Source organism: Candoia aspera, chromosome 6 (genome assembly GCF_035149785.1).
Source record: "Candoia aspera isolate rCanAsp1 chromosome 6, rCanAsp1.hap2, whole genome shotgun sequence".
Lineage (NCBI taxonomy): Eukaryota > Metazoa > Chordata > Lepidosauria > Squamata > Boidae > Candoia > Candoia aspera.
The window spans coordinates 89,813,968-89,839,518 of record NC_086158.1 but is presented as its reverse complement, the minus strand read 5'-3'; the positions used below and the strand labels follow the sequence as shown (position 1 = coordinate 89,839,518).

General features: G+C 45.5%; 2 protein-coding genes across 2 annotated transcripts in view; both read right to left on the bottom strand.

Moving 5' to 3' along the window:
* Positions 1-25,551, bottom strand: part of ZSWIM8 (zinc finger SWIM-type containing 8) — a 746,829-nt gene that overhangs the window by 49,270 nt on the left and 672,008 nt on the right. The gene's annotated exons all lie outside the window — the stretch shown is intronic.
* Positions 1-25,551, bottom strand: part of ADK (adenosine kinase) — a 259,216-nt gene that overhangs the window by 232,854 nt on the left and 811 nt on the right. The window lies entirely within an intron of this gene.

Here is a 25,551-nt window from a genome sequence, read left to right as displayed (position 1 = left end):
TGGTTTGCCTGATTTGTGACACTAACCCAGATATAGATGTCTGTGCTTATAGTCTCTGAGCTAAATAGGAAATGCTCTTTGGATAACAGATCTCCAAGAATAACATATGGCAGGCACAACAAAATCTGTTGGAAGGGAGAGAACTACCAGGATACAATTAGCACTCCGGAAATCACTGCTGTCAAATTTGAAAGCTCAGTGGGGTTAGTGAGAAATCAGAATCAAACCAGAAAATTCAGGAGGGGCAAATGCCTCCTCAGAATCACTCTTGGTGATTGCATTAGATTCCGGAAGTCGCCTAATTCTTGGGATGTAGATGCCTAGGATGATCACAAACATGAAGAAATTTATTAGGGAGGCAGGAGTTTTGCAGTAATACAGCATGTGATTTCAATGGCCCCTCCATAAACAGGACAGAACTCCACCAATGTGGGTTTGCCCAATTCCTCACACCGAGGGCAGCAGTACTGGCAGTACTGGCATCAGCGCCAACTGTAGTTTGCCAGCATCCGGCTTCCTCAGGTTAAAGCTCTGGAAGCGCAAGCTCACAGGCTTATTGTTGTTAAGGTCAATTTCCAGAAGAACTTTTTCTTAAAGAACATAAAAAGTGCAACTGACATTTACATCTCCCCAGTGCAGCTTTTCAAAGTCATAAAGATCCGTCTGGGCCTCAGCAGAAAAATTGAAGCATTTCACCCTTGAAATGCAGGCTGCCACTGAGCTTCGTTGCCCCTGCGCTCTCCATGGCCAGGGAAGCAAGATGTCCATCAGCACACACTTTCTGGAAGCACCTGCTCCTCCGTGCTTCGCTGACTGCTGCCAGGCTGCCAGGAGAATGATCCTCCTTCCACCCGAGGGCCTGGGCCAGACTGCCTTGCCTCCATCTGTGAGGCTCCTGATCTTCTACTCCCTGGCCCAAGTGAAGGAGCCATCTCTGAAAGCTCGTCATTCTGCAAACCATGGTTTTCAAACCACAACAGATTAAACACGAAGAGTCAAACAAACCACCATAAAACTTGGTATGATGTGCTGATTTCACAAACCACTATTCAGCCATAACGTAACATGAAAACTCAGTCGATTAAATCAAACAGGTCCACACAATCAGCCCGCTAACCATGGAGTACCGTATGAAAGTGAGGCAGTGAGATGCCCAAGAGATAATGTTTGACCATTAATAATTATGCAGGAGGAGGAATTTCTGAACAAAAATTTTTTTGCTCAAGCTAACAAGCCTGACGAGAACAATTGTACATTTAGTACCAGCATGTGAGCAAGAAATACTTTGTCCTTGAGAATAAGCCTTCACTCACCTTTTCTATCTCTTAATGATTTTGTCATAAGGTCATTATGGGGTACCTGGGTACAAATCAGCTTGTCAATCTGAGTTCAAGAATTGTTGTTATGGGTACAGATAACAAATGGGTGCCAAGCAGGAGAGTGCTGCTGCATCGACAGGAAAGGCCCAGATATAGTACGATTCCTGGGAATCCCGCCCTCCTCTTGCAGGGCATTTAGGAATCTATTAGATCAGTGGTTAGGCTGTCCTATTTATTTATTAGATTTCTACGCTGCTTCAGTTCGTAGATCCTCCAACCTGAAGCATGAGAACAATACCCATAAGACTCAACACTATCAGATCATGATCTGACAAGGATCATTGAGAACCTGACACTCTCCTTTCCTGGACATCCCTTGCCCAACGGAGGGGCCCCAATCTAGCAAGAGGCAGTGGAGATCACGCGCTTCCCCAGACTGGCCTGCTAGGGCAGTTTCAGCTTTAATTCTGATCTTCCTCAGGACGCAGTTGGGTTCTCCAACAGCTCAGCCACCGTGGAGGAAGGGCAGAGCAGCCACAGTACACCCCTTTGGAGGAGTCTCCTGCTGAGCATCCCTGGGAAGCAGAGCAGCTGCCCCCCAACACACAGTCCATATACATTATTCATTAACCCGGAATTCAGATTCCTCAGTCACCCCAGATGATCTTGCTATGGGTATTAACACCCCACCCACTTTCTTGTTCAAAACACTGACCAAAACAGTCTGTAAAGCCAAATTGTTAGGAAGTCACTAAAACAAAAGCAGCTAATTAAAATTGCATGCAAACACACGGCCAAGTGACAGAGACCCAAAGGGGGGGGGGGACCCTCTAACCTGCCTGCCTAAACAAGAGCCCAGTGCAAACTGAAAACAATTAGGGTTTAGGGTTAGGGTTAGTTGACACAGGAGGCATGATGCCTGCAGGGAAGGGAAGCGACCCCATGCAAATGCTGCAAATTAGGGATTTGCATGAGATGTCCTTGCCACATCACGGCACATGCAAGACAGCACCATCACGAGGGTTATTCTGGCATCACTACAGCTTGGTGAAAAGTGGTCCTTTAAAATATTCTGGTCTGGAACATTCAGATCCAATTAGAAAAATATTAACTATAGGTGCACATTCTAGAACAACTTCAGCAGACTAGTTGTAAGACCCAGAGTCTAACCAGTCTGAAGATTTGCACTCCTGCAGGTATGGAAACCAAACACAGTTAAAATCTGCAAAGTATGCCTTCTTTCTTACCGTACAGTATAGGTAAAGGTAAAGGTTTCCCTTGACATTAAGTCCAGTCGTGTCCGACTCTAGGGGGCGGTGCTCATCTCCGTTTCAAAGCCGAAGAGCTGGCGTTTGTCCGTAGACACTTCCCATGGTCATGTGGCCGGCATGACTAAACGGAACGCCGTTACCTGCCCGCCAAAGCGGTGCCTATTAATCTACTCACATTTGCATGTTTTCCAACTGCTAGGTTGGCAGGAGCTGGAGTAGCAACGGGAGCTCACCCCGTCACGCGGATTCGAACCGCCGACCTTCCAATCGGCAAGCTCAGCAGCTCAGCGGTTTAACTCGCAGCGCCACCGCATCCCTACTGTACAGTATACCCATCCATTTTCTATCAATGGTATTTTGCCTTGGGTCATTTTCCCCTTTATTTTGATTATCAAATTACTTTTGAAACTTTCTCTGATTTGCAATTTTTTTACAAATTTATTATACAGCTCACATATGTCTTTTCAGGTTAGATTTTCTGAGCAATTTACATAAGGTTTTAAAAGCACTGATCAAGGGAAGTTCAACAAAGCAAAGAGTCTCTTACATCAAATATATATTATCAATCAATAATTATATGCATAAATAATCAATGGGAAGCAAGCATGCAGTCACTAGCTGGATAACTTTAGAAGGTCTGTGGAACGAAGAAAAGCTTTCTGCAAACATATTTTTGTTGGGACAAGAGAAAATTATGCAACAGTAGAACGTGCCAGATAACTGAGCATAGGATAGCAACCACCCAGCTCCCTTCCAATTTAGTGTGCTTAGGACTTCAACTCTTAACTGCTAATCCAAGGCTGAAAGTAACCTTGGTTGATCTCCAGTGGGAGGAGATGGGCGGGGACAAATTGAATAAATAAATAAAAATATTCTAGTCCAACCCTCTGCCCAGTACAAGAATCCATTATTACAGCCTCCCCAACAGAGCCATCACTTATCAGATAATTCACAGGTTCACACATCATGCTAAATAATGGTTTGCTTAACCATGGTTTGAACAAGCCAAAATTGCCTGGGTTTGTTCAAATCAGACAGTGCATGATGGCTCAGTGCCCTGTATGAACCGAGCCTACGCATGCCTGCAAGAGCCACATGGATCAACATGCTTCTCCCAGACGTGGCTTGCAGACCTCTCTTGCTAGAGTGGTGCTCACCATCTCTGCTGTCTTGCCAGCTGGCAGGAAAAAATGCTGCTTTTGCTTGCAGCAAATATTTTGCAGAGCTGTTTACTGGCAACCCTCCGGTGTTAAGGCCAGGATCTCTGTGGAGCCCGACAGACAGGTTTTGGTGCTGGGTGGGGCCTTGATGATTGTTTAGGGCTGTTTTTCATTGCATTGAGGTTTGTTCAATATTGGTTTATAACAACTGGGTTTTTGCATTGTTTCATACAGAGTACCTTGTTTCAGACAAGGTGGCTGTATAAATTAACTCAATTAAATAAATAAATATCGCTTCTGTCTGCTATTTATCCTGGTAAATGCTCACCTTTTAAATAGAGTGCCATATTGTATTTGTTAGATTTCAAGTAAATTCCATCTATAGTAACCTTCAAACATCAGAAAAAGGTAAGGTGACAAGCCTCCATTCCTTTATAACCTCAAAGTCTTTTTAGAAACTGTGACAATTACATCTGAGTAGGCCCCTGTATCAACCTGGGTAGTTCAGTTTCTTTTCGAACACATTGCAGCTTGCCAACGCAACTGATGAACAGCGTATTAAACATCACAGTCCTATGTATCTCTACACAGAAGGAAGCCCCACTGAGTACGTACAAAAGTTCACAGGGTTCCTTGAGTAGATGGGCAGCTTTATATATCTGACAGATAAATAAATAAAGGGACTTACTCTCAAATCAACACGTAGAGGGCAATTCTGCAAATGTGTAGTCAGAAGCTCCATTAAATTTAAAAGGATTTATTGTGTGGTAGGACTTTACACAGAGTGCGGTAAAACACAGAACAAAACAATGACTGAACAGTAAATATTACCCAAAGTCATTTAATTCAATAACTTCGGTCACCTTTCTGCCAGACAAGAGAATGCTGTGTAGATCAGAAAAAGGTAAATGTCATTTACAGAGAAACAATGAAGCCTCACAGGGAAAAACAAAAAGTGCTTTGCACAACAGTGAGAAACTCACAGAAATTCGGTCAGCTGCCTTCAAACTATCAGAAGAGCGAAGTCAACTTAACCATACAAACTATAAGAACTAACAAAACAAACAGAACAGCATTTGATTTGATCTTAAAAAGACTGATAAGGCTGATCTTTCCCTTCAAGACAACTCAGAGTTGTCCACAGGGAGGGAGTCAAAGAAGTCAAGATGGCAACCACCCCATGTGATTGAAGCCCCACCCTTTTTTAACATGTTTTGCAGCTGACAGCAAAAAGGGGCAGGGCTTCAGTTGCATGGATTGTGACTTTTTTGACCCCCAGGACAGCCCTGAAAAAGGGCCAAGGTCCACCATCTTTTGCATCAGACCGCCTTCCAGTTAGGCCAGTAACATTAAAAAGGCTTAGCACCACCACACCGAACAAAACATCATTGTACAAATTAGGTGAATTATTTAATTTGTGCCAGTCACAGGATGACATCCTAACACAGAGAAAGATGTTATAAAGTGTATGACATCACTTGACCCACAAGCCCACCCCTGAAATATGTGCCCAAAAATGATATCAGAGCAATGCTGTTTTCTTAATACACTCCACCAGCTCTCTGGATCACAGACTCCAAGGCTGGAGAATTCCGGTTGCGAGACTCAATGCAGGGCCTGTCTGGGGCACCACCCCTGTGGTGGTAATGGAGAGGCAGGAGACAGGCCTTGGGGTGGCGTGGGGAATCTGACTGAGATCCTTTGCTGCCCCGCTGTCCTGAGAGAGGGGCTACTCCAGGGGGGCTACTGTTTTTTTTTAAATAATTGTTATAAAGACATGAAGAAAGGAAATGATTAACAAAATGAGACACTGAAAAGCAGCCAAATATTCAGAAGCAGGAGTGGGTCTATTATTAATATAAAAAGCATGTAGAGAACAGAGATAAAATCCACACCTCTTCCATTATACTGCATCGTCCTGGTTCATGCATTGCATTAAGCCATGGTTTAATCAACCATACTTGCATTCAATAAATGGAATCAGGCTTGGTTAAAGTCAAAGCCAAACCAATTACATTAAAGCCAAAGGCAATGTGTTTACTTTTGATAGACCGGAAAAATCAATCTCTTGATTAATTCTCAGGTTCTTGTCCTAATGCCACGTGCCTAACAGAGAACTCCATCCCATTTCAGAGTCCTTTTTCGCTCTTCTTCTGCATTCACAATTCAAGACCAAAGCCTTCCAATGCAATTAGTAGTCAATTCAATATACAAAAAAATCATAGGATGTCCATCTTCCTTAAGATTCCTTATCTAAGCAGTTGCAGCACTGAAAGCAAAAACACTTTCAGTCCCCAGTATGAATAAATGTCATGATCACCGTTGCGATGTTCGCTCCATCGTAACGGTTCGCAAGCCAGAGTGTTGATGCGTGTTCCTGGCTGGGAGGGTGCTGCTGATAAACCTTGTACGGGGAGATGTGTGGGGCTGTGCCAGGAAGGAATGTGTTTGGGTTATCTCTTAAATGTCAAGGTCTTTTTGCCCGTTGATCAGCAGAGGTCGTTAGGAGCACCTGGGAATGTGGGATTGTTCTATATGCAGGGGGGATCGTTGTTGGAAATGGAGCTATTTAGTTTGAGTTTAGGCGCGCTTTTCTCATTCTCAGCTTTCTTTCTGTTTGCACTCTATTCTAAATAAAATCAGAACCTAAACTTTGATTTGGAGTCTGAGCGTTTTATTTGGGTTCAGGCAATCATTACATGAAGCTGAGAATCATTCCACGAACAAACCTCGCTAGTCTCTACCAAGGAATTTTTCTTGAGAGAGAAGAAGTTAGTGATGGCAGAATTGGGGAAGGAGTCGACGGGATTTGGGGAGGCGACCAGACAGCTGTTGGAGACGGTGTTCCCGAGCAGGGACTCGAGCCCGCTCCCATCCCACCCCGCACCCCATTCCAGAGATCCAAGCTCTAGCCCAGAGGAGAGGGACCCGACGGACGAAGGGCTCGCCGAACACCAACAGTTCCTGTGGGATTTCCTGGCAGACCCCCGGCCAGGGACGTCTCGCACCACATGGAAACTGCGATGCCCACTGACTCCCGAAAGAGAGTCTACAAAAGTGTTGGGAAGTCAGCGACCTGAAGGTCCGGGGCTGGAAGACTCTACCACGCCAGATAGGATCAGAGTCCTTGAGTCCAAGATGGAATCCATGGAGTACATGCTACGCTCACTTTCAACCGCAGTGAGTGACCTGGTAAAGGTCGTTGGCGGTCCGGGGGCAGCAGGGGGTCACAGCGTCCCACCAACCCCATCACCAGCTCCGAGGGGAAGGGGCCGGCCAAGGGACTTTTCCCCGGCTCTCCGTGGTTCCACTCCGGTGGTAGTTGCCCCGGCTCGTCCACCAGTTGGGGCTCCTCCGAGCAGCGGGGTAGCCAAGGACTTTTCAGTGAAGTTTGATGGTGACCCCACAAACTTGTCATTCTTCCTTAACAATGCAATGAACTATATGCAACAATATGGACATTGTTTTACCTCAGAAGGGGCCAAAATTACAGCTATTGCCACAAAACTGAAGGGCAGAGCAGCTGACTGGTATGTCCAGTTATGTGAATCAAGAGCCCCAGCGCTGATCGCATTTGATTCCTTTCTAGCCGCTTTGAAACGGTATTTTGAGGATCCCCTGGCTAAGGAAAGGGCTAAGGATGCTCTGAATGAACTGGTTCAGGGACAAAAATTGGTTGCTGATTATGCCCTGGAATTTAAAGTTTTGGCAGGGAAAGTTCCCGAATGGTTGGAGGCTACCTTGATCGAGAAATTTAAGGATGGCCTCAATTGGGAGGTGTTGCGATGGGCGCTGTGCAGAGACGATCCAGACTCCCTGCATGATTGGATCTGTCTGGCCGGAAAGGCTGAGCGTGCCCAGCGCACCTTTATGCGAGCTACAAAAGGAGACAAGCCCCCCTCCAGTGCGAAGGGGCCGAGGATGCAGTCGGACTCCAGCTGGGCTGAGGAAAGGCAACGCCATTTCGCCCGGGGCCAGTGCATCAAGTGTGGCAAACCAGGCCACCGCGCAGCGGACTGTCAAAAAGCTAAGGCAGCGGATCGCCCCTCAAAACCAACCCAAAAGGTACCCCAAAAGGCACCTAACCCCCCTCACCGGCTGGCGGGGGCGCTGGCAACCGCAGACAAAGAGGATGAGCTATACTTTACAGGAGACGCTTTGGCCGCCCTGGAGCAGCCGGCGGGAAATGCCTTCCACCTGCCTTAAACAGCGCCGCTGGGCAGGTGGTGGAGAATGGGCGCGATACCAACATGGTGAGTGCTGATTGCCCCATCCTAGCTGTAAAAATCCAGTTGACCTATCGATCCAAGAACGTGTGGGCTTTGGTCGATTCAGGGTGTTCCAGATGTTTAATCCATCCCGAACTGGTCACTACTTTGGACTTGCCCTGCTCCCCTCTCTCTAAACCACTGATTTTTCAGCAGCTCGATGGTTCTACGGCGGGAAGTGGTCCGGCCACCCAGTTTACTGGGGAAGTTACGTTGCGAATGGGCACGCACATCGAACTGATCCAGTTCATAGTTACCCCAGTGGGCAATTCTTTGGTTGTTTTGGGGATCCCCTGGCTAACCGAGCACAACCCTTACGTTAATTGGAAAACCCGTACTCTAACGTTTGAGGATGGTTTCTACCAAGCTCCCGTTGTGGGGAGATCCCTAACTGTGGCTGCGGGGAGGGCTGAAATTGTTGACTTGCAAGCTCCCGCTCCCCCCCTGGAGGGACTGCCGGCAAGGTACTCGGACTTTGCTGACCTCTTCGGGGAGGAGGAGGCTGACCAGTTGCCCCCCCATCGCAGGACTGACTGTGCCATTGAACTTCTTCCTGACGTTCCCTTACCCAAGCCGAACATTTATCCTATGACCAAGAAAGAACTTGAGGCGTTACGGGAGTTCATTGATAAAAACCTGGCTAGGGGTTTTATTGAACCGGCTAACTCCCCGGTTGGGGCTCCCGTTTTATTCCGTGAGAAGAAGGATGGCACCCTAAGACTGTGCACGGACTATCGGGGGTCAAATTCCGCCTCCCCCTCAAACAAGTACCCTCTGCCTCTCGTAAAAGACATGTTAGCTCATTTGTCCACTGGTAGAATTTTTTCCAAGCTTGACCTTTGCGAGGCATACTACCGCATTCGCATTCGGGAAGGGGATGAATGGAAAACTGCTTTTAATTGCCCCTTGGGTTTGTTTCAATATAAGGTTCTTCCTTTTGGCCTTGCTGGGGCCCCAGGGGTTTTTATGCAACTCATTAATGAGGTGTTACATGAACATTTGTTTAAGGGAGTGTTGGTTTATTTGGATGATGTTCTCATCTGCACCAAAATGGAGAAGGAGCACGAAAAGCTCCTTACTCAAGTTCTCACCAAGCTCCGGAACGCTAAGCTGTACACTAAGCTTTCTAAATGTGAATTCCATCAGTCTCGCTTAGATTACTTGGGCTACAGGGTTTCTGACCAAGGCATTGAAATGAATCCTGTGAAGGTGCAGGTGGTTCTCAACTGGGAGTGCCCACGCACTCGTCGGCAACTTCAAAGTTTTTGGGGGTTCGCTAACTTTTACAGATCCTTTGTCCAGGGGTTCGCGGAGATTGCTCTACCCCTGATCTATTGTGCACCAAAGGGGTCAGGGAGACACGCAAAGTGAAAAACCCGGGGGCCATGCTCAATTGGACTCCTGCCTGTCAGGCTGCCTTTGATCAGTTAAAAACGCTTTTTACAGCGGAACCCATTCTATCCCACCCTGCCCCTGAGTGGCCTTTTAAAGCCTTGTGCATATCTCTCCCGTACATTTTCTGAAACGGAGAGACGCTGGCATGTTTGGGAGAAGGAGGCTTTTGCGGTTAAAGCTGCGTTGGAAGCTTGGCGTCACCTTTTGGAGGGGGCTACCTCTCCTTTTGAGGTTTGGACGGATCACCGCAACCTAGAGGCGCTCCGCACGCCCAGGCGTCTCAGCCCAAAACAGATACGCTGGGCTCAGTTTTTTAGCCGTTTTAATTTTCACCTTAAGTTTATCCTGGGCAAAAATAATTTTTTGGCTGATGCACTTTCCCGCTTGCCACAGGACGCGGAGCCTATCTCTGATGTTATTGGGACTGTGCTCACAGAGCCACAATTGGGTTTGGTCGCTGTCACCTGGAGCCGCGCTCAGGGGCAGCCCCCTCTCTCCTCGCAAACGGCTCCAGTGCAGCGCTCTCGTGCCCGCAGGCAACTGCAAATGCCTGGTGGGTTGCAGGCAAATTTTGTCTCAGCTTTGAAATCTGATCCCTGGCTTCTTGCTAACCCTGACAAGGTTTCACTTGAGCACGACCTAGCTTGGGTGGGGGGGGGGGGCGTTTATACGTGCCTGACTCTCAACGAGCTATGATACTTGCCCGTTCTCATGACAGCAAGCAAGCTGGTCATTTTGGTTTTCTCAAATCCCTCCATTTGGTTCGGCGGCAATTTTGGTGGCCCTCCTTGAGGAAGGATGTCAAGGCTTATGTCGCTTCCTGCCCTGTCTGCGCTATGTCTAAGCGACCGTCAGGTAAACCCCAGGGGCTTTTGCAGCCTGTGGCTGACCCTTCTTGCCTTTGGGAAGAAATCTCCATGGATTTTATTGTTGACTTGCCCCCCAGTCAGAAGGAAACTGTCATTTGGGTTGTCAAAGACTATTTTTCAAAGCAGGCCCACTTTGTTCCCTGTGCGTCCATTCCATCGGCGCAACAGCTGGCAAAGCTCTTTTTGGTGCATGTATACCGCCCCCATGGCTGCCCCTCTCGTTTGGTGACCTATAGGGGCACACAATTTACCTCCCGATTTTGGCGGGCTTTTTTGAAACTCATTGGCACTGAACAGGCATTGTCAACCTCTTGGCATCCCCAGACTGACGGATCTACTGAGGTCCCTAATGCCACCTTGGAGCAATTTCTTCGCTCTTACATCAATTATCACCAGGATGATTGGATTGATTTGCTCCCTTTTGCTGAGGTCGCTTACAACAATGCAGTGCACCAAAGCACCGGTCAAACCCCCTTTCGGGTTGTTTCAGGCCATGATTTTGTGCCCATCCCTGCGTTTCCCCAACCTCCTGGCCCGGCTGTGGCGGCCTGTGACTGGGGTTCTCGGTTCGCTGATTCCTGGCCTGTCATTAAAACCGCTCTCCAAGATGCCCAGGCTTCCTATAAGCTCCATGCTGACCGGCATCGCCGCCCACAGCCATCTTTTCGCGTTGGGGACCTGGTCTACCTCTCTACCAGATTTATCAAGTCTCCTCAGCCTTCTAAGAAGCTGGCCCCCAAGTTTATTGGTCCCTTTCCTGTTACTGCTATTATCAATCCCGTCACTGTTCGTTTGGATCTGCCTCATAATTTGAAGCGTTTGCACCCTGTTTTTCACTGCAGCTTGCTCAAGCCTGCCCAGGACTCCTCTCATTGGCATCCACGTCCTCCTCCCCCTCCGCCTGTCATGACTGATGGCCAGCAGCACTTCGAGGTCAAGGAGATTCTCGACTCTCGCAGGCTTCGGGGGTCTCTTCAATATTTAGTTCGCTGGAAGCATTTTCCCTATCCTGAATAGGTTGCTGCGCGCGATGTCCTCGCACCTGATTTAATCCGCGCTTTTCATGTTGCCTACCCTTCTAAACCTTCTGCCTGGTTTTTGTCGGGGGGGCAGTATGTCATGATCACTGTTGCGATGTTCGCTCCATCGTAACGGTTCGCATGCCAGAGTGTTGATGCGTGTTCCTGGCTGGGAGAGTGCTGCTGATAAACCTTGTACGGGGAGATGTGTGGGGCTGTGCCAGGAAGGAATGTGTTTGGGTTATCTCTTAAATGTCAAGGTCTTTTTGCCCGTTGATCAGCAGAGCTCGTTAGGAGCACCTGGGAATGTGGGATTGTTCTATATGCAGGGGGGATCGTTGTTGGAAATGGAGCTATTTAGTTTGAGTTTAGGCGCGCTTTTCTCATTCTCAGCTTTCTTTCTGTTTGCACTCTATTCTAAATAAAATTAGAACCTAAACTTTGATTTGGAGTCTGAGTGTTTTATTTGGGTTCAGGCAATCATTACAATAAATCTGAGACAACTTTATGTCTACCAGCCTGTTGGCAGTTTTCAGCTAAAAGTTCAGCTGTGATGTGAAGCTTCCAGAAAACAGGATTTGTAACCGATGATTTTTTTTGGAACAAATTCCTGGTTTTGAAACTCCAAAACTCTGGTCATTCTGGGTTCAGATGATATGGAAAGTTACAAGCTCTGGTTCAAGAGCCCTGAGTGGCAGAGTCCAGTGGGTAGAATTAGCTTCATGAATCCTGCAAACACAGCTGGAGAATGTCAAACCAAGTTACCAGAGATTAAAATAGCTATTTTATATAAATTTTAATGAGATGCGCATTCATTTGTGTACCTTCAAAAACCAAAATACAAGGATTTGTTCCATTTTAAAAGATTCTCAAAAACAAGACTGGTATGCCTCTTATTTTTTTGAATGGAAAGAATCACCATTGTAGCTGGAATTCCAGAAAAATAATTCCTTGTTTTAGTAAAGTATGCATGCTATGCACAGACATCTCAATCCCAAAGTTGGAAAAGAAGGGAAACAAAAATGAATTCCTATAAATGGAAGAATCATATGAAATATGCAAGAAAATCCTGCACTTGGAAAGATTCCCTGACACCAAGATGTCAAAAGATTGTCCTTAAAGGTCATATTCTAGTCACACAAAAGGAAGTTGGCCCTAGATTTAAGACAATCACCCAACTTGGAATGTCCAAGAAGTTGGAGACAGAGAGTTCTAGTCCCGCCGGAGGCATGAAAGCCAGCTGGGCGACCGTGGGCCAGTCGCTCTCTCTCAGCCCAAGGGCCAATCAGGCGTGGTAGGAGAGTTCTAGTCCCGCCGGAGGCATGAAAGCCAGCTGGGTGACCTTGGGCCGGTCACTCTCTTTCTCAGCCCAAGAGCCAATCAGGCATAGTAGGAGAGTTCTAGTCCCGCCTTAGGCATGAAAGCTGGCTGAGTGACCTTGGGCCAGTCACTCTCTCAGCCCAACCCACCTCACAGGGTTGTTGTTGTGGGGAAAATAGGAGGAGGAAGGAGTATTAGGTATGTCCGCTGCCTTGAGATATTTATAAAAGAAGTTGGAGAAGACCAGAAAAGGAAGCAGAAGCCTTTTGCTTCAGAAAGTCTCTTATTTTAGGCAACTCATATCCCCAGGAATCAGCACAAGGATTTTGATTTTTGGTTGGCTGTGTGTGCCAAGTCTCATGTTCTTTATTTCTCTGCACAAGTTATGGCATTGGGTGTAACCTGCATTCAAACATCAGGTACTGTTCTTTAGACTTTCCTGTGATCTGTGATAATAATCTGAAACCTTTCCATTATCTTTTCAGAGATTCTGGCAGAGCATGCTTCATTTTTAGGGAAGTATTAAAAAAAAATCTTGCTTAACTAATTTGCAAGCTATCTTACTGCAATTCTATTATTTTCTTCCATACTGAACATCCACATTTTCATGTTAATGTTTAAGTATATATTTTATCTTTTTACATTTGCTTACATTTTATATTTGTTTTAAATTTTGATTTCATTTATTTCCTGTGAGTTGGTCTTACAGGACCAATGTCGGGAAGGAAGGACTAAATCTAATTGCAACTCTTCTATGCTGTATGGCCAGGAGGTAACTCTATAGAAATTATTTCAACTTTTTTATTTGGATATTTTAAGTGGCAGAAAGGCAGCAGAGGGTGAGAGGCCATCCCTTTCACATGGGGTTAGATGTTAGGTAAGGTGCCTTCTGCAGGACAGGAACTACTAAGCAAGAACTACAGAGCCGCTACCCAAAGCAGGAGATGGAACCAGTGTGAAGACCCAGAGGACTTCTGGGAACAGAGGTTGGATCCTCCAGCCTTCCACCCTGTGGGCCTCAGCAATTCGCTACAAGTATACACAGAAAGACTGTGCATTACTTACTCTGTAGTAAGCCCTTTTGAATTAAGCAGGTTTTACTTCCAAGTTAGTATGCATAAGCTAGGGGAGATTGGTTTAGTCAGCTTACTTGTAGGCTGGGTTGAACCTGGGGATGACATTATGGACGTCTTGAAGAGAAGGGAAGCATAAGGGGTCTTGGTTAAGGTGTTGGACCAGGACAACCCAGGTTCAAGTCTACTTTCAGCTGTGAGACCTCTCTGGACTTTATCTCTTGCCCAGCTGGATGGTTGTTGTAGAGATAAGATTGGAGAAAGGAGCTATACAAACTGCCTTGAGCTCCCAGAAGAAAGATGGAATAGAAATGTAATGAAACATGACACTCCATAGTAAGTCCCATTAGCTCCTGCTCATTCTGATTGGTAGCACCACACTCTTCCTGGGACCCATGTGCAGAGTGAGTGTCTGCAAAGGAGAGCCTCTCTATTACTATCCATGGAGATTTCCCATGCAGAAAGCCTTCATGGAGCAAGGGTTCTCCATGCAGACAGCGAGCTTCTACACCTAGAGGGGGACACAGGACAGCAGGGCTATCTTGTTCTCCACTCAGATTTAGGGACACTGGTCCTTCTGTCACCTTTCCCACCCCACCCCCACCCCACCTCATTCTCTCTTATTGCAATCTAGCAAATGTTAGCAGACTCCTCCCCAATTCACATCCTCTGAACAGAATGTGTGTTCCTCCTTCACTTGTAAAATTTCTTCCGTATTCTTCTTTTACTCTGCATTATTTTAATACAGCAAAAGAATAAACTCTCCTTCAAATCTAGTGACTTCATGTAGTCATCCACGTAGTTACCTTGGTCATCATAGGGAATTAATTTGTCACTGCATCCTTCTCTCTAGTCAACAGGCCTAGAATTTTCCAGTGGTCTCCCATCAAAGTACTAAACAGAACCAACCCTGCTTAGCTTTATCAGATTGGCCAAAGTCAACTAGATGCTACCACCTAGTTGGGCATGACAAAGTCAGGTTAGCTCTAGATATGAACAAATCCAAAACTTATCTGTCTTGAAAGATCCAGTCTGGGAAAATACATCATTCTGATTTTAACAGAACACAAACAATACAGTATTTAAGACTTGACTGTGCCACTAACACTTGATCCTATGTACCACGTTATACCATAATGTAATATAATTTATTTGGATGAAATGAAGCTTTATGGTAGATAAACCATGATCTATGGCTTAGTCAAGAAATGTCATGTTCACCGTTGCGGTGTTTATGCATCGTAATGGTTTACTTGCCAAGGTGCTGATACGTGTACTGGCTGGGAGGGTGCTGCTGAGAGCCTTGTACTCAAGACGTGCTGGACTGTGCCAGGGAGGAATGTCTTTGGGCTATCTCTTAAATGTCAAGGTCTTTTTACCCATTGATCAGCAGAGCTCGTTAGGAGCACCTGGGAATGTGGGGCTGTACTGTATGTGAGGGAGGGGGTGGGTTGATGTTTGAAACGATATTTAGTTTGAGTTTAGGCGCGCTTTTCTCATTCTCAGCTTTTTACCTGTTTGCACTCTTTTCTAAATAAACCCAGAACCTGAATTGCGATTTTGAGTCTGAGAGTTTTATTTGGATAAAGGCAATCATCAGATAAAGCTAAGAATCATTATTTTAAACAAGCCGCGCTCTCTTTACCGGAAAATTTCCTTGCGAAAGGGGAACTAGCGATGGCAGAAGGGGGAAAGGATCCTACGGAGTTCGAGGAGGAAACGGGACAACTTCCAGAGTCGACGTTCCCGAGCAGGGACCCGATCCCCGTCCCAACCCACCCCACACCCCAGTCAGGGGACTCCAACTCTACCACAGGATCGAAGAAACCCCCGGCGGATGATGTGACGGGACAGGAACAATTTTTGTGGGATGCCCTGATGGACCCCCGGCCCGGCACATCACACTCCACCTGGAACCTCCGCTGGCCAGACACTCTGAGGGCGGCGCACCCAGATGTATCAGGGATCCTGCTACCTGAGGGGCCGGGGCTGGAGGACTCCGCCACACCAGATAGAATCAGGGTCCTGGAATCCAAAATTGAATCCATGGAGCATGTCTTGCGCTCTATGTCGGCTGCCTTTGGTGACCTGGTGAAAATTGTCCGAGGTCCGGGAGCACGGACTACCACGGGTTAAATTCCGCCTCCCTTTCCAACAAGTACCCTCTGCCTCTCGTCAAAGACATGCTCGCACATCTGTCCACCGGCAGAGTTTTTTCAAAGTTGGACCTCCGCGAAGCTTATTATCGAATTTGCATTCGGGAGGGGGATGAATGGAAAATGGCTTTTAATTGCCCATTGGGTTCTTTCCAGTATAAGGTTCTCCCTTTTGGTCTAGCAGGGGCTCCGGGAGTGTTCATGCAGCTTATCAATGAGGTTTTACATGATCACTTGTTCAAAGGGGTTTTGGTGTATTTGGATGATGTCTTAATTTATACTAAATCTTTAGCAGAGCACAAGCGACTTCTTAAACAAGTGCTCACCAAGCTTCGGAATGCCAAGCTTTATGCTAAGCTTTCTAAATGTGAGTTCCATAAGTCTCGCTTGGATTACCTGGGTTACAGGATCTCTGACAACGGCATTGAAATGGATCCTGTTAAGGTTCAGGCTGTGCTTACTTGGGGACGGCCTTGAACCCGGCGCCAACTTCAAAGTTTCCTGGGGTTCGCGGAGATTGCTCTACCCCTAACAGATTTATTGCACACAAAGGGGGTGTCATGAGTGAGGATGGCGAGCAGGGGGCTCCCATACAGGCTGTAAAGCGCATGCATAGTACTGAGGAATTAGGTGGCCATTCAAAGAGACACAGATCGGGCCCGCCTTAGTCTTTGGGGTTTATATGTCTGGGTTTTCCCACGCTTCTTCAGTTTGTTAGGATTCTCTGTTATGTAGCAGTAATAAAACACTAGAGACCTATTCCTTGTCTCAGCGTGGTTCCTGGCTGTTAGGACAGGGGGTGGGGGAAACTCGCAAGGTTAAGAACCCGGGGGCCGTGCTCAATTGGACTCCTGCCTGTCAGGCTGCTTTTGATCGGTTAAAGGCGCTTTTTACTGAAGAGCCCATCCTTTCCCACCCTGACCCAGACCTTCCGTTTGTTGTTCAGGTCGATGCTTCCGATTTTTCTATTGGCGCTATTTTGTTGCAAAAGGATTCCGCTGGTCTTTTGAAGCCTTGTGCCTAGCATGTTTGGGAAAAGGAGGCTTTTGCTGTTAAAGCTGCCCTAGAGACTTGGAGGCACCTCTCTTAGAGGGGGCTTCTTCCCCTTTCGAGGTTTGGATGGATCACCGCAACCTCGAGGCACTCCGTACCCCCAGACGCCTCAGCCCAAAGCAAATTCGTTGGGCTCAGTTTTTCAGCCGTTTTAATTTTCAACTTAAATTTATCCCAGGGAAAAAGAATTTTTTGGCTGATGCCCTTTCCAGATTGCCGCAAGACGAGGGCCCAGTTTCCGATGTAATTGGCACTATCCTCTCGGGTCCGCAATTGGGTCTGGTGGCTGTTACGCGTAGCAGGACTCGGGGCCAGCCGTCATCTCCTTCATCTCCGATTCCGCCACTCCGCCCTTCAGTTCGCAAGCCGCCTCCATTGTCGGGTGGATTGCGCTCTGCTTTGGTTGCTGCGCTGCGGTCTGACCCCTGGCTTCTTGCTAATCCTGACAAGGTGTCCATTGAGCACGACCTCGCCTGGGTTGGGGGACATTTGTATGTGCCTGACTCTCAACGTTCTGCTATACTGGCCCATTCTCATGACAGTAACCAGGCTGGTCACTTTGGTTTTCTCAAGTCCCTCCATTTGGTCCGGAGGCAATTCTGGTGGCCCACCCTCCGGAAGGATGTCAAAGCCTATGTGGCTTCCTGCCCTGTCTGCACTATGTCTAAGCGTTCTGCTGGTAAACCGCAGGGGCTACTGCAGCCTGTGGCTGACCCTTCCCACCCTTGGGAAGTGATCTCCATGGATTTTATTGTTGACTTGCCCCCCAGTCAAAAGAAGACTGTCATTTGGGTGGTCAAAGACTATTTTTCTAAACAAGCTCATTTTGTTCCCTGCGCTTCCATTCCCTCGGCACAACAGCTGGCCAAGCTTTTCTTGGCTCATGTGTACCGTCCCCATGGCTGCCCCTCTCGTTTGGTGACCGATAGGGGCACACAATTTACCTCGAGGTTTTGGCGGGCTTTTTTGAAGCTCATTGGCACTGAGCAGGCATTGTCAACCTCTTGGCATCCCCAGACAGACGGATCTACTGAGGTCCTTAATGCCACATTGGAGCAATTTCTCCATTCGTACATCAACTATCATCAGGATGATTGGGTTGATCTGCTCCCTTTCGCTGAGGTCGCTTACAATAATGCTGTTCACCAGAGCACTGGGCAAACGCCCTTTCGCATTGCGTCTGGTCGAGATTTTGTTCCCATTCCGGAACTTCCCCAACCTCCCGCTGCAGCTGTTACCGCCTGTGATTGGGGTTCTAAGCTGGCTGATTCCTGGCCCGTCATTCAGACCGCTCTTTGAGAGGCTCAAGCCGCCTATAAACGGCACGCTGATAAGCACCGGCGGAGTCAGCCCACTTTTAAGGTGGGGGATTTGGTCTATCTGTCTACAAGATTTATAAAGTCTCCTCAGCCCTCTAAGAAACTGGCTCCTAAGTTTATTGGACCTTTCTCTATTACTGCAGTGCTCAATCCTGTCACTGTTCGTTTGGATTTGCCTCATAATTTGAAGCGCTTGCATCCTGTTTTTCACTGCAGCTTGCTCAAGCCTGCTCAGGACTCATCTCGCTGGCATCTGCGCCCGCCTCCCCCTCCTCCGATCATGATTTCATGACCATTTCAAGGTTAAGGAGGTGCTTGACTCTCGTCGGCTTCGTGGATCTCTTCAGTACTTCGTCCGATGGAAGCACTTTCCTCATCCTGAATGGGTTGCTGCCCGTGATGTTCTGGCTCCTGATTTATTGCGTGATTTTCACATTGCCTATCCTTCCAAGCCCTCTGCTTGATGCTTATTTTTGGGGGGGGGCGGTATGTCATGTTCACCGTTGCGGTGTTTATGCATCGTAACGGTTTACTTGCCAAGGTGCTGATACGTGTACTGGCTGGGAGGGTGCTGCTGAGAGCCTTGTACTCAAGATGTGCTGGACTGTGCCAGGGAGGAATGTGTTTGGGCTATCTCTTAAATGTCAAGGTCTTTTTACCCATTGATCAGCAGAGCTCGTTAGGAGCACCTGGGAATGTGGGGCTGTACTGTATGCGAGGGAGGGGGTGGGTTGATGTTTGAAACGATGATATTTAGTTTGAGTTTAGGCGCGCTTTTCTCATTCTCAGCTTTTTACCTGTTTGCACTCTTTTCTAAATAAACCCAGAACCTGAATTGTGATTTTGAGTCTGAGAGTTTTATTTGGATAAAGGCAATCATCACAAGAAATCATTGACTAGGCAAGCCACAGTATAATTGTTTTTTATCTAAGTCCTGACATCAACTTAGTCTAAGCTCAGTCCTTAATGCAAGAGACAATGATGGTAGTTTCAGAGTAAAATGGGTTACCTGCTTGCACAGGTCACCAAAAGCAAATGGTGCCTTTTCCCTACATTTGGCAAAGGGCTCAGGAAACAGACTTTGCGAGGCATGACCTTGAATCTCAGCTCCAACAATTCACTGGGAGCAAAGTTTTCTCTGCAAATAAGCCTTTAATCTCCCAGGTCAACTAACATTTATTTGGCATTCTTTCTTTAAATGGGACTCTCCCTTTTGTATTACCTCCTATTATGTTTAGATGTGCAGAAAACAAGAATTTGCTTACACAAAGCAGGGATATTTTAATTTGGAAGTCACTGGTATGATATTTGTTAGTTAACAACTAATCTTTTGTGTAACCCCCTCCTTTATACTTCATCCTGGCTCCTTGACTTTGTTCTAGTATGTAACACACAAGATTAATTGCACTTTGCATTAGAAATTATTTAAACAAATATGTTGTTTGCACTTAGTAGACTTTGATCTCATATTTTTCAGATTTATATATACTAGTATGATTTTTTAAAAAAATGCTGCTTAAAAAAGTGTTTCCTATAAAAAATTTTAAAATCATGAGAAATATAAATTAAGAACAGCTAAAAATAGGCAATGTACAAATAGTAATAATGTTAAGCAGTAAGAATTCAGTTGAAATAAAATTAATTGAAAGGCGACATGGCAGCATCATATGTTAAAACAGCATTTTAAAAAGCCAGGGAGAGTAAAAGACTTTTGCCTGGGGCCTAAAAGAGGCATGAGGCATTCCTTACTGAGGTCCAGAACTTCAAAGGACAATCTTGAACTTAGGAAAACAAAGAAGAACTAAAATGTAGGGCACTGCATATTTCGATTTATTTTATTTGGAGGAAGCACTTCGGACTTTGCACAAGTACAACACCCCTCTGTTATTCATTAAAGCTGCTCACCCTTTTTCAAGCTTCTGGTTTGATTCTGAGCACTGGATTCCTTTAAAGCAGTGTTTCCCAACCTCAACAACTTTAAGATGTGAGGACTTCAACTCCCAAGATTCCTCAGCCTGCTGGGGAATCTTGGGAGTTGAAGGCCACACATCTTAAAAGTTGTTGAGGTTGAGAAACACTGCCTTAAAGCAACAGCACTGAAGCTTTTCTTCCAAATCCTCTTCAGGATGGATTCACCTAATAGCATTAAATGGTCTTTTCTGGACCTGAGGCACTTGGTTAACACCTCTAGCATACTTTGAGGTGGAGCTACCCTCGTCATCTTCAGATACAGAGGAGCCGCATATCACACAAAGCCAGAACCCAGAGTTTACCACCCAGGCTGGCTAGGGGCAGACCTCAAGGCTACCCCATTTCACACTCAGCATAATTTGTGAACTTGGCCAGTTTCTGGTTTGAATAAGATGCCTAAGAAGCCATTTTCCTTCTTCAGGGAGAATTTCAAAAAAGGTTATGTGCCAAAGCAGATCTAGATTTTTAAATAACTATTTTTCACCTATTTTTCTACAAACGTTTCATTCAGGCTTTATATTAGTTGCTGTGAATTACGGACTATTCACAACACTTTAATTCCAGTGAAGAAGCTGCCCAAACCAAAATGCAAACCAAGCTATCTTCCTGTAAGCCATGGCTCACTTCACAAAATTCACTTCACTGAATTTTGTTTATTTATTAAACAACATTTTTATTAATTTTACTTATTGTTATTTATTTATTATTTATTTATTGTTATTTATTAAACATTATTAATAACAAAGGGTTATCTCCAACTTACTATCCTCAGCGACTAGGCTGCCACAATACAAATGCTTTAGCTTCTCATGCTGTGTGAACTAACTGCAGTGAAGGTTCATTCTGGACGAAAGTTTTCTGTGAGAGTCACAGTGGCACAGAGGCAAGGCACTGCAGTTCACAAATAGCTGGAAGCTTCAAAGCCAACATATTTTGGTTGCCCATACCAGAACACCGAAGATGGTGCAACCAGCCGTTCCCCAGCTCTACGGCTGCCATATTTGGGCTGCAAACATCCAGATGTTTGCTAGACCACAGCAAATAGCTAGAGTCCTCTTTGTTTCTTTGCTGCCACAGAGCGATCGTTTCTGCAGCCCAGCTGTGCTAGCCCTGCACAACATTTTAGCTGTCATTTCTCTGCTGGGCAGGTGAGTTAATGGCAAGGATTGTGAGAGTGGCACTGCCACTCTCCAGACTGCCTTAGCCCCCTTCTCTAAGGATGGAAAACAGTTGACTTACCTTAACTCTGGCTGCTCAAACGATGGGCCAGATGAAGTATTAGCTTAAGACTAAGTTCTCCTTCCATGCTCCAGGCAGTCACACAACTGCCTTAGCCAAGGGGGTGGCGGGTGGAGCTAAGATGGCAATGGGACAGCAGCTTCCCTGCTGAGTTCCTTATATTTTATTTGTTTTATCTGTTTGCACAAATAGCCTACCTACACATCTTAGTTTTTACCCCGTTTCATTTAATAAACACATTCTCTGCGAGCGATATTCTAAATCTAAACACCAGGTCCCTAAAACATCATAAACTCTTTAGATATGATACATCAGTGTTTTTCAAACTTGGCAACTTTAAGATGTGTGGACTTCAACTCCCAGAATTCTGCTGGCTGGGAAATTCTGGGAATTGAAGTCCACATATTTTACTGCAATACATCAACACTAAGCCAAGATTAACTCACTTGTGGTTTACTTTCAGTATTTCATGCCATGGCAACCAAGGATGAGAGGCTGTAGCACCCAGTACGGATGTGTGGAATGAGAACACAAGGGCTGCTAAGCTGCCTTCCTCCCTTCCATAGGCCTGCAACTCTGATCAGGTCAATCCACTGCCATTGTTTTAACAACATGATAAAAACCAAGCAAAACAACAAGGGTCATCTAACAGTCCAGCAAAGGTAGCTGGCTTAATATGGCTGGTCCTCCCTGTCTGCACACCAGACTGCATTACCAACTAGCTAACTCTATTTTAGCCTTGTGAACCCAGCACTGTGGTTAGTTTATGGGTCAATGTATTGTGGGAACTCAATCAATTCAGCAATTCATGGTCCACTTAGCCACACAGTAGCGTGGTCTATGAACACATATTGTGTATATGCAAACATAGTCAGAGTTCATGCAAAATGTTAAACCAATCCAGCTGGTTAGGGGAACCCAGTCTCATCCTTCTCATCCCGTACAAGTCGTTCGACGCAATCGGTCCTTTTCTAGGTTGAAATTCTTTGTTGACATTTTAGCTCAGGGTTCATCACCCAACAACAGGCACAGTTCCTGCAGGACCAAACCTGAGATAACACATAATGTAGCCAGGTTCTGTAAGGCATGGAGCAGAGCTTCAATCACACCATCGCAGCCACCATCTGGACCTTTGTGACCATAATCTGTGGACATCCATGGCATGGAGTAACCAAAAGCAGCTGATCTATTGCTTATGGTCTGCTAGATACGGCTCACTTCTAGCACTAAGAGTTTTTATTAGCCGTAACGTCTTGTATTTTAACTGGAGCTTTTTACCTTTAAAATTTCTTTTAGTTACCATTCGTGTTTCATACTTACCCTCGGTCACTTATTTTAATCATTTTAGTCTAGTCTTTGGTTGGTTTGTGCCCTTGAGTCAGTACTGACTCCTGGCGACTGCCTGGACAAGTCCCTGCAGTTTTCTTGGCAAGGTATTTCAGAAGTGGTTTGCCCTTGCCTGCTTCCTGGGGCTGAGAGAGAGAGCCTGGTCAAGGTCACCTGGCTGGCTTTGTGCCTGAGACAGGCCTGGAACTCATGGTCTCCCTGGCTCTAGCCTGGCGTCTTAACCATTACACCAAACTGGCTCTCTTTCATCTTTAACCCTCTCATTATCTTTGCTTTGTGCTGACTAATGACAAAAATAAAGATTTATTCCACTTAGATTCGGGGGTGGAAAATGTTCCGCTAGTTCCAGAATTACAATCTGTTCTGGCTCTCTAAGGCAGTATGTCTCAACCTCAAGAACTTTACGATGTATGGACTTCAAGTCCCAGTAAGCTGGCTGTGGAATTCTGGGAGTTGACGTCCACCCAACTTAAAGTTGCCACGGTTGAGAAACACTGCCCTAGAGACATGCCAACTGTTCATTTTGCACCAGTGTAATCACCCTGAGCCCAGCCTGGCAGCACTTCCTGCCACTCTTGTCTGGGTTCAAAAGCTGAGCAGGGTCAAACCTGATTACTATTTGGAGGCAGGATCAGCAAGGCTAGGGCTTGACTAGAAAGCCAAAAAAAACATCCTGACAGACGACAGTGGCAGTTTCAAGAAGAGTGCTTGGAAATGCCCATGGAGTCACTGGGAGCCCAGCTCCATCGAAAGCAGACGTGGCTTTCTAAAGCAGCACTGGATACACTGCCACACCTGGACTGCAAAACTACAAGCAGCCATGAGATGGCAGCCAAGTCTTCTGAGGAAGAAATGGCAAACTGAAGGGTGGAGCCAACGACTGCAGTGGAATGAAGGGCTGGCAAGTGGATCTGCGGCTCTTCGTAATTCCTCTCTGTACAATGAGCGGACTTGGGGTCGCCCACAAGGGCTCCAGACAGCTGCTCCTCGTGAGGAGACTGCAAGACTGCAGTCTCCACCGGGTTTAGAGCTCTGGGAGATGAGGAAACAGCCATCTTGCTCAAACCACAGTTGGCGCCTTTGAAAAGACACTAAGTTTGCATACTCCCTTTTCTAATCACTTTTGGAAATTGCTTGTTAACTGCTTTTCAGCTGTTAGGAACTGTTAGATCTACAAGTTTTACAGCACTGGATGAGTTTCCTTCAATCCTTAGAGAAAGAAGTTTTAAATACAAGTCTAAGAACTTAAGAAAAAAGAGGGGGGGATAAACAGCAAAAGAGTGATTAGAACTTTGATTTTAGGAACCTTTAGATCTACAAGCTACAAATGGACTAAGGGTCCAGATAGGTTTGAAATAAGCTTTTGGAATTAATTATAAGAATCCTTCCCATGAGAAAATGCTGTTGAATGATAGGATGGGACTTTGAAGGTTGGACACTTGAGGGAACGAGATGGAACTAAAGATTACAATTAAAGGAAAATTACACTTAAATTTGACTTACTAATACAGAATGAAGCAAAATATTTTAACATTTGACATATTGATGGATATTTGTGAACAATGGATCCAGAAGTTAATTTTAAGAGTGCTGCCATTATAGCTAGACTGTGTTTAAAAGATGTTGTGGAAGAGGAACGAGTTTCACCAGACAAGATTAAGACTGATCCGAAAGTGGATTTAAAAATGACAGGGTACGAGAATGATATGGAAAAAGATGCTAGACTGGACATAGAAAAGACACTAGCTGATGTCTTAATAATTAAAAGGATATACAAATAACAAGCCAAAAGAGTGACCTGGATGATCTTCCTATATTGGATTTACAAAAGAAATTTGTTAAAGTTTTGAAGAATTTTGTGAGAAGGGACAAAAAATGAAAAGAAATCAAGTTCTAGGATATTATTTGAAGGGATAAAAGATCAAGATTGTTAAAAGTAAAAGGAAGGAATTTAAAGTTGGTTTATTTGATCAAGGTTAAAATAGATATGTTGTTGTCCCTGGTAACCCTTAATGGACTTTTGCTGACCAGGACTGAATGATGAGGTTTTAAATATTTGTTTATAGATAAGAGATATAGGAAGAAGAGACCCTTTATTGTATTTTAAGAGAAGGGGATAAGTTACTAAAATTGTTTATACTTGATGTGATGAAGGGGGAAGTCATTTCTTTATATATTTTTCCTATATTTTTTCTTTTCTGCAATTTCTATTTTTTTATTCTTTTATTTCTCTTAGTGTGTATTAGTTTTTATCTTTTAATTGTAATGTCGAACAAAATTACTATAAAAAAAAAACCCTAGATGCCAGCTAAGCAATACAAAACCACCAACATTTTGCTGCCATCTGGTGGCCACGCGGCGGTACACTGGAATGCCTTTGACTATTTGATATGCTGTATATCGTACCTCTAGCTTCAGACTGGCGCACATGTAAGTTTTGAGCTACTCAAAGCAGCTACAGAGGGTGCCCTCAGCATCCTTGTTCTATTCAGTGGAGGTGAGCGCAAGGCTCATTTTTGCCAAGCTGAAAAAGGGAACTGCAACTTTTCATACATTTTCATAAATTTATTAATACAGTTTAATGAATAATAATAATAACAACAATAATAATTATGGTAGAGTTCATTATTCTAGGATATGAGCTAAATCAGAGCTCAAAGCTCGAGTTCAGAGCTCTGTTTTTATGTATCAGGGATGGTACGGCATCCCTGGCCCTCCAGATGTTGCAAACCCACCGTGCAAACCCAGCATCGCAACAAAGAGGAACGCTGA